Source organism: Mauremys reevesii, unplaced genomic scaffold, assembly GCF_016161935.1.
Source record: "Mauremys reevesii isolate NIE-2019 unplaced genomic scaffold, ASM1616193v1 Contig3, whole genome shotgun sequence".
NCBI classification, from domain to species: domain Eukaryota; kingdom Metazoa; phylum Chordata; order Testudines; family Geoemydidae; genus Mauremys; species Mauremys reevesii.
Window position 1 is genome coordinate 447057 of NW_024100840.1, and position 9371 is coordinate 456427.

A 9371-nucleotide genomic window follows, 5' to 3' on the forward strand; every position below is an offset into this window, starting at 1 on the left:
CTGTGACAAAGTGGGGGGTTTTCTTGGGGTTGTCTGTGTTTTCCAGTAGTTTGCATGCACAGTGGGTGGGACTCAGCGTCCTCGGGTGTTACTGGTTTAATGAGGTGAGGGGAGAGGGAGTTTGTTGTTACAGAGGACTGGAAAGGGAACTTGGGACCCTGGCTGATGGCCTGGAGGATGGAGACCCCAGCGACTGGTGACCCGGAGACCTGGCTCAGGAGTCGCAGCCAGTTCTGGCCAGTGGGAGGACAATGGGCTGCGGAGAGAGGACCCCGGTGACCTGACCAGCCGGCTCCAGCCAGAGGGGCCAGAGGACAGAAGAGGGGACAGAAGGCCCAGGCGACCCTGTTTCCCTGGAGAGAAGATAATGGACAGAGGGGGCTTGGGGCCGGGGATATCGGAGGCCCAGCTGGGAAGCAGGGGGGCTCTGGGCTGGAGAGGGGGAGCAGGCAGAGCCCACCTGGGTGCAGCGGGACTGGGATATGCTGTGCTGAGGGAGGCCAGGCCTGAGGCCCTGAGAGTTTCTTGTGCTGTGTTCAACTCTCAATTTATCTCCTGTTTTATGGTGGCTGAGAGTCACTCCAATCTAGAGAACAGGGGGCATCAACCCCTTTGGGGGTGAGGAGGCCCGGGGGGTCCAGAGCGAGTGGACTCCCTGAAGGAGCCCATGGCAGAGACAGACGTGCTAAGGCTCAGAGAGGTGCAGCTCCAGGAGGTGGAGGGGCCTGACTCCAAGAGAGAGTGGACCCCCAAGAAGGGCTGTTGCACTGGAAGGGGCACCCCCCACGGACCACATGGGGCCACGAGTGGGCACGATCTGTGAGTCTGTGACAGTCACAACTGGATGGGAGGGCAAGCCGGTTCTGTGTTGTATTGTTAAAAAAAAGAACCCCTAGATATTGAACCTGGCCCTTGTTGCTGCCGGCTCCATCTGGCAGAAGGGTTACATTTTGGGGGCCTCATCTGGATTCCCTGGGTCAAGTACTTCTTGAGTAAACCACTAATTTGTGAAAACAATTGTTATAATTTTGGGAAATCACGATTAGTATAATGGCTGTACATGTGTTATGGGGTTGATGCAAGGAGATGAATATTGACCCTAAGCATGGCTTTCTAGTAACACAGATAACCGAGGCATTCAGTGAGGGCTCAATTGAATACACTTTATAGGCAGCTGCAAAATGCCTGAGCCAGTGCAGGACGAACATAACATAAGAACGGCTGTACCGGGTCAGACCAAAGGTCCATCTAGCCCAGTATCTGTCTACCGACAGTGGCCAATGCCAGGTGCCCCAGAGGGAGCGAACCTAACAGGCAATGATCAGGTGATTTCTCTCCTGCCATCCATCTCCATCCTCTGATGAACAGAGACTGGGGACATCATTCCTTACCCATCCTGGTTAATAGCCATTAATGGACTTAACCACCATGAATTTATCCAGTTCCCTTTTAAACGCTGTTATAGTTCTAGCCTTCACAACCTCCTCAGGTAAGGAGTTCCACAAATTGATTGTGCGCTGTGTGAAGAAGAACTTCCTTTTATTTGTTTTAACCCTGCTGCCTATTAATTTCATTTGGTGACCCCCTATTTCTTGTATTATGGGAATAAGTAAATAACTTTTCCTTATCCACTTTCTCCACATCACTCATGATTTTATAGACCTCTATCATATCCCCCCTTAGTCTCCTCTTTTCCAAGCTGAAGAGTTCTAGCCTCTTTAATCTCTCCTCATATGGGACCCGTTCCAAACACCTAAACATTTTAGTTGCCCTTTTCTAATGCCAGAATATCTTTCTTGAGATGAGGAGACCACATCTGTAAGCAGTATTCAAGATGTGGGCGTACCATGAATTTATATAAGGGCAATAATATATTCTTCATCTTATTCTCTATCCCCTTTTTAATGATTTCTAACATCCTGTTTGCTTTTTTGACTGCCTCTGCACATTGCGTGGACATCTTCAGAGAACTATCCACAATGATTCCAAGATCTCTTTCCTGATTAGTTGTAGCTAAATTAGACCCCATCATATTGTATGTATAGTTGGGGTTATTTTTTCCAATGTGCATTACTTTACATTTAGCCACATTAAATTTCATTTGCCATTTTGTTGCCCAATCACTTAGTTTTGTGAGATCTTTTTGAAGTTCTTCACAGTCTGCTTTGGTCTTAACTATCTTGAACAGTTTAGTATCATCTGCAAACTTTGCCACCTCACTGTTTATCCCTTTCTCCAGATCATTTATGAATAAGTTGAATAGGATTGGTCCTAGGACTGACCCTTGGGGAACACCACTAGTTACCCCTCTCCATTCTGAGAATTTACCATTAATTCCTACCCTTTGTTCCCTGTCTTTTAACCAGTTCTCAGTCCATGAAAAGACCTTCGCTTTTATCCCATGACAGCTTAATTTACGTAAGAGCCTTTGGTGAGGGACATTATCAAAGGCTTTCTGGAAATCTAAGTACACTATGTCCACCGGATCCCCCTTGTCCACATGTTTGTTGACCCCTTCAAAGAACTCTAATAGATTAGTAAGACACGATTTCCCTTTACAGAAACCATGTTGACTATTGCTCAAGAGTTTGTTTTTCTATGTGTCTGACAATTTTATTCTTAACTATTGTTTTGACTAATTTGCCCGGTACCGATGTTAGACTTACCAGTCTGTAATTGCCAGGATCACCTCTAGAGCCCTTTTTAAATATTGGTGTTACATTAGCTAACTTCCAGTCATTGAGTATAGAAGCCGATTTAAAGGATAGGTTAAAAACCTTTATTTAATAGTTCAGTAGTTTGAGCATTGGCCTGCTCAAACCAGGGTTATGAGTTCAATCCTTGAAGGGGCCACTTAGGAATCTAGGGCAAAAATTGGTCCTAGTGAAGGCAGGGGGCTGGACTTAATGATCTTTCAAGCTCCCTTGCAGTTCTAGGAGATTGGTATATCTCCAATTATTACATTATATTACTATTCAGTTCAGTAAAGGGGCTCAGCACATCAATGCTGATGGGCAGTCACAGCTGCCATGCCCAAGCTCTTGTCAACCCAAAGAAACTTCAGACAAAGTTCTTTCTCTCAATTTGATGGCTAGGTTACCTGTCACTAGCACAGACATCAACAAAGAAACCACTAAGGATGATGTGCTTTCTCTGGTGAATGGGATGGCACTACAAGGCATAGCACTGGATCAAAACAATCCCCAGTTTACACCATTTGTGTCTCATCTGTGTGAATTATCTGTGAATCACAGTTGTGTTTTAGGGGGGAATACGAGTGATCATTCTGAAATCACTTCAGTCTCAGGGTTTGGAAACTCTTCATGAAGGTCATTTTGGCATTGTGCGGATGAAGGACAGGCATCACATCTTTAAATGGAATTCAGCACAGATGTTCAGCTCCACACCACCCTGCTACAAAGGGACTAGTGGAACACTTTGTACAAACACTTAAACATACCTTAAGAGCTAACAAAATTTCCAGACCTCAGTCTCTAGACACACCTGAGCGCAAGAGACATCCTGCATTACTCTGAAATTCTGGAAGCCTGTTTCTGCCAGTTGCTGACTTTAGATCTGGTGACTCCAAGACACCAGGCATCTGGACATTTTTAAATGAGAAAAGCCTGATTCCTGAATCTGAGCGTAACAGGGCTGCTCACCCGACTCTCAGCCCAGAGTGACTGCTGGTTCAGCTTCTCTCCATGTCTGGTAATTGGCTGCTTTAATGAGGTGGCAATTTGGTGCTTTGAGCTCTCTGGCCAGTGCAAGAATTCTTGACCCTCCACCTGCCCTGCCAGGACAAAACAAGAGTGTAAACAAATCACACAAGCCCCTTCACCGCTTGGCTCAGGGGCTCCAACCAGTCCCTTTGCCCCCTTGATTGCTGGGTGTGACAAGGCACAGACTCACCACTGCAGCACCTCCTGCTGGTCAGTCTGGGAATTATCTCAGTCAGGTTTGAGTGCGCTGCCTTCAGCTGGTGTCTCGCCTGGTGTCTGCTCTACTCTGTCCCCACAGCCTGTAGTTGGACCCATATTGCTCCCTGGACCGCAGCGTCCGCTTCGGGCTGTGTCCCCAACTCCGTTCTGCCCCCTTCTGGGGGTATCAGCAGTCCGTCCGCAGTCTCTGCACTGGCCTCCATGGCCAACTGCAGCCTCAAGGTCTAGCCCCTCACCTCAGGGGCCAACCACAGTCTGTCTTGGCCACACTCCTCCGTAGCAAGTGCAAGGCAATGGGGGAAGGCAGGGGACCCAGGCCCACCCACTATGCTGGGTCCCAACCCAGGGACTGTCTGGCAGTAGCCATGTCCTGCCTTCCTTCTCTCCCCTCTACGGCTCGTGTTAGGCCACTTCCCCTTGGCTCTTGCACCTTCTCAGCCCTTTTTGTCAGGACCCTCAGCCTGGCAGGTAATAGGCTGGAGCTCTCCCTCTGCTCCCCTGAGCCTGCCTAGCACTGCTCTGTCTGAGGTGCTGCTCCTTCCACCGGGAGCCAGCCTTCACCCTTGCTGGTCAGGGCTAGACTCATCTCCTCTCACTCTGCAGCCTTTTCATAGGGCCCAGACGGGCCCTGATTGGCTGCCTTCTATTCTTGCCCTGATTGGCTCCCCACAGGCCCTTTCTAATTGGGTGGGGGTTTGTGAAGCCTCCCTAAGGCTGCTTTCCCCCTCCCCTTTTGGAGTGGGCTACTGCACCACTACACTGGGGTTTCTGTTCACTGCCTCCAGGTGGTAGAGCGGAGGTGTGTACGGGAGCCCAGGCCTCCCTCCACCCTGGACTCCTTCCTGGGCCCTAGGCAGAGAAGCTGCCATCTACTCTGGCCTGTCTGTGGGTCACCAGCATAGAGGTGATCACTGAATGAGATCACCCAGGCTGCTGACAGCAATTCTGGGCCCCAGGGCAGAACAGTCAATGGGCCCCTACGACACGGGCCGCCTGACATTTGGGTGGTGCTGTGCCTGTGCTGCTGGCATGTCCCCTCTATTTTTTTTCCATTCAGTGAGCAATAAATTTTGTTGTGTGCACCGAGGTATGTGCAGATGTGCGCCACCAGTAGACACAACAACAAAAAATAACCCCCCTAGCTATTATAGATAGATTAGATTAAAAAGTTACCATAAGGATAATTACTTCAGCCAGCACATTAGACATTTTAGAACTCACTACTCAAAGAAGTAAATTTAAAGTGTAAGAGAAATAAAAATTATAAAATGTACAGACCAGTTAAAATACAAAAATAACACACTTTAAAAGAATAAAATTACAGAGAATATATGTGCATTGCAGGAAGTACCAAGAAATAACAACAACAAGAATACAAGTATGTGTTGGGAGGTGAGTGTGAAAGAGACTCTGTGTGTGCGAGAGAGACAGAGAGAGGGACAAAGACAGGACAGGACAGGACAGTCTGTGTGTGTGTGTGTGTGAGACAGAGAGAGAGAGAGAGAGAGAGACTGGGAGCTGGCTGCTGGGGAAATCTCAGAATCAGCGCACTGTCTCTTTACGAAAGGCAGGCACTTACCACAGAGCAGACTGCAGTAGCTCTGAGTCCTCCTGAACCAGGCTGTGTCGTCAGGGGCGGCTCTAGGTATTTTGCCGCCCCAAGCACGGCTTGCCTGCGGGAGGTCCCCAGTCCCGCGGATTCGGCGGCACGCCTGCAGGAGGTCCACCAAAGCCGCAGGACCAGCGGACCCTCCACAGGCATGCTGCCAAAGCAACCTGCTTGCTGCCCTCGCAGCGACCAGCAGAGGGCCCCCCGTGGCTTGCCGCCCCAGGCATGCGCTTGGCGTGCTGGTGCCTGGAGCTGCCCCTGTGTGTCATGTCCTCTCTCCCCTGCTCTGCGGAGATGGGCTACAGAGGCAGGGGACAGCCTGACATCAGCACCCCGTACCCCCACTCTGCACAGCTCGGGTGAGGGTCCCGAGAGCAGCAGCAGGATGGGGCAATGTGGGGGAGGGGCACCACTGAACATGTGCTTCGGGGTTTCCTCTGGTAATCAGCCAGGTGGCACTTGAATCTAGGGTGACCAGACAGCAAGTGTGAAAAATCGGGACATGTGTGGGGGGTAATAGGAGCCTATATAAGAAAAAACCCCGAATATCAGCACTGCCCCTATAAAATCGGGACATCTGGTCACCCAACTTGAATCATTCCTGCATGGCTGGGGCCCTGGGCCCTTTGAAATTGCCCGGGCCCCAGGGCAATTGCCCCCTTCCCCCTCTCCCAGTCGGCAGGCCTGATATCAGCCAAAAACAGTGTGTTTAGGGAGACATGGAGGGGACCAAGGAGGGACTCCCTTACAGAGCACACACACATCGAAGCCCAGGAGAAACCACTCTTATCATTACCAACAGGAACCAGGCTGGGCCCCAACAAAAATAATATTAAATATCGGCCTAATTACAGTCTATTTTTAACCAAATATCGCCAGTGCATGAGCTCTCAGGGTGATTTAACAATACAGGACGTTTGAAAAACAAACAAGCTGCTCTTCATAGAATCATAGAATTCAAGATCAGAAGGGACCATTATGATCATCTAGTCTGACCTCCTGCAAGATGCAGGCCACATAAGCCAATCCACCCACTCCTGAAATAATTCTCTCCCTTGACTCTGCTGTTGAATGCTCCAAATCATGATTTAAAAACTTCAAGTAGCAGATAATCCACCAGCAAGCGACCCCTGCCCCATGCTTCGGAGGAAGGCGAAAAACCTCCAGGGCCACTGCCAATCTACCCTGGAGGAAAATTCCTTCCCGACCCCAAATATGGCGATCAGCTGAACCCCGAGCATGCGGGCAAGACTCTCCAGCCAGACACTCTGGAAAAAGGCTAACAATATCCTATCATTGACCCTTTGTACTAATTACCAGTGTGGCACGTAGTTGACCTATTTACTAAACCCGTTATCCTATCATACCATCCCCTCCATAAACCTATCTAGTTTAATCTTAAAGTCATGGAGGTCCTTCGCCCCCACTGTTTCCCTCGGTAGGCTGTTCCAGAATTGCACTCCTCTGATGGTTAGAAACCTTCTTCTAATTTCAAGCCTAAATTTCCTGACTGACAATTTATATCCGTTTGTCCTCGTGTCCACATTAGCACTGAGCTGAAATAATTCCTCTCCTTCCCTGGTATTTATCCCTCTGATATATTTAAAGAGTGCAATCATATCTCCTCTTATCCTTCTTTTGGTTAAGGAAAACAAACCGAGCTCCTCAAGTCTCCTTTCATACAACAGGCTTTCCATTCCTCGGATCATTCTAGTGGCCCTTCTTTGTACCCGTTCCAGTTTGAATTCATCCTTCTTAAACATGGGAGACCAAAACTGCACACAATACTCCAAATGAGGTCTCACCAACGCCTTATATAACGGGACTAGCACCTCCTTATCTCTACTAGAAATACCTCGCCTAATGCATCCCAAGACCGCATTAGCTTTTTAGCGGCCACATCACATTGCCTACTCATAGTCATCCTACGATCAACCAGGACTCCTAGGTCCTTCTCCTCCTCCGTTACTTCCAACTGGTGCGTCCCCAGCTTATAACTAAAATTCTTGTTAGTCATCCCTAAATGCATAACCTTACACTTCTCACTATTGTATTTCATCCTGTTACTAATACTCCAGTTTACAAGGTCATCCAAATCTCCCTGGAGGATATCCCGATCCTTTTCCGAATTGGCAATACCTCCCAACTTCGTGTCATCCGCAAACTTTATCAGCCCACTCCTACTTTTGGTTCCGAGGTCAGCGATAAATAGATTGAATAAAATCGGACCCAAAACCGAACCTTGAGGAACTCCACTGGTAACCCCCCTCCAACCCGACAGATCACCCTTCAATATGACCCTCTGCAGTCTCCCCTTTAACCAGCTCCTTATCCACCTCTGGATTTTCATTTCGATCCCCATCTTTTCCAATTTAACCAGTAATTCCTCATGCGGTACCGTATCAAATGCCTTACTGAAATCAAGATATATTAGATCCACCACATTTCCCTTGTCTAAAAAATCTGTTACTTTCTCAAAGAAAGCAACAAAGAATCCTGTGGCACCTTATAGACTAACAGACGTTTTGCAGCATGAGCTTTCATGCAAAGAATCCTGTGGCACCTTATAGACTAACAGACGTTTTGCAGCATGAGCTTTCGTGGGTGAATGCCCACTTCTTCTTCTTCTTTCGTAGTCCCCCACGAAAGCTCATGCTGCAAAACGTCTGTTAGTCTATAAGGTGCCACAGGATTCTTTGTTGCTTTACAGATCCAGACTAACACGGCTACCCCTCTGATACTTTCTCAAAGAAGGAGATCAGGTTGGTTTGGCACGATCTACCTTTCAGAAACCATGCCTCTTTGAGCTAGAGGGACACAAAAACATTCAAATGTGAAAATGTCAAATGTCATGTTCAGTAACTCAAACACCATTTCACGAGTTATCGTCAGACTCCTCAGAAACAAAGTAAATCTGGGATTTTTTAGGCCTAACACATTTTCCAGGCTAAAGTTATAGGGGGGCTAAAATGGGGCATTCAAATGAAAGCTAGTTACAATATTAATGTATCATCTTTGCTGGTGCATGGCTGCTGCTGCTGCAGGTAGCAGGATCCCCCACAAGCTCTATCCACTATCTGCCCACTGCTCAAACGGTACCACTCCCGAACCTGGCATCCCCTAGGCTGGAGAAACCCCTTTATCTGGCCCAGTCCCCTTGTCCATGTTCATAAGAACATAAGAACGGCCACACTGGGTCAGACCAAGGTCCATCTAGCCCAGTGTCCTGTCTGCCAACAGTGGCCACTGGCCAGTGCCAGATGCCCCAGAGGGAATGAACAGAACAGGGAATCATCAAGTGATCCATCCCCTGTCGCCCAATCCCAGCTTCTGGCAGACAGGGAAAGGCCCTCAGAGCTGGTACAGAACCTCCCACAATGTCCCCTGAAGTCACATAAGATTTAAGGGAAAACAGGAATGTTTTGGTGGGGCAGGAGAGTGGGGATAAATGTTCTGCAGGGGTTGGGGCGAGGGAAGAAGCTGGGGCAGAATTAGGGGAGATTTTCCCCAGTTGCTCCATCGGAGATGGGGATTTTACACACATTTTAACATGGAGCACAGATCAAGTGTGTTTAAGTAAATGTTCAAGTTTCATGAGATGGTGCTCTAGTAATGACACTGTTTTGTCTCGGTTTGTAGGAGTGAGGATGGTACCAGCTGGCTTCAGAAAAAGTCAGACAATGCCCATTGGTAGGGAATAAATATCCTACCTGTGCAGATTACCTGATGCTGTCTTTTCCTCCTCTGACACAGAATTGAAAATTTATCCTAAATGAAAGCAAAATGCCTGTTTGAAGTCTGGATTCAGGAATCACATCACT